The sequence below is a fragment of the Anolis carolinensis genome, chromosome X, assembly GCF_035594765.1.
Source record: "Anolis carolinensis isolate JA03-04 chromosome X, rAnoCar3.1.pri, whole genome shotgun sequence".
Lineage (NCBI taxonomy): Eukaryota > Metazoa > Chordata > Lepidosauria > Squamata > Dactyloidae > Anolis > Anolis carolinensis.
In genome coordinates, this window is record NC_085847.1 from 6,744,950 (window position 1) to 6,745,262 (window position 313).

Here is a 313-nt window from a genome sequence, read left to right on the forward strand (position 1 = left end):
CTCACAGTACAGAAGAACAACTCTCAGCCCTGTGTGTGTACGAAGGGAAAAGTAATAGCCTACAACACAGCTTTCCCATAGAAAGGGTTGTGCGTTATCTAGATTATTATTATTATATAAAGGTAGGTTCTTTTGCAACCAAGGAGAGTGGAGGAATAAAGCCAAATCAAGAGGTTGCTGCAATTCCTCTGACAGCTGAATAGCATTGGGGGAGGCTAGCCAGAGAACGCTGGCCACTGCCGCCGCCGCCTCCTCCTCCTCGCTCCACTCCCACCCTTTCCTTTTTGACATTCTGCCATTCACAGACAGCAAA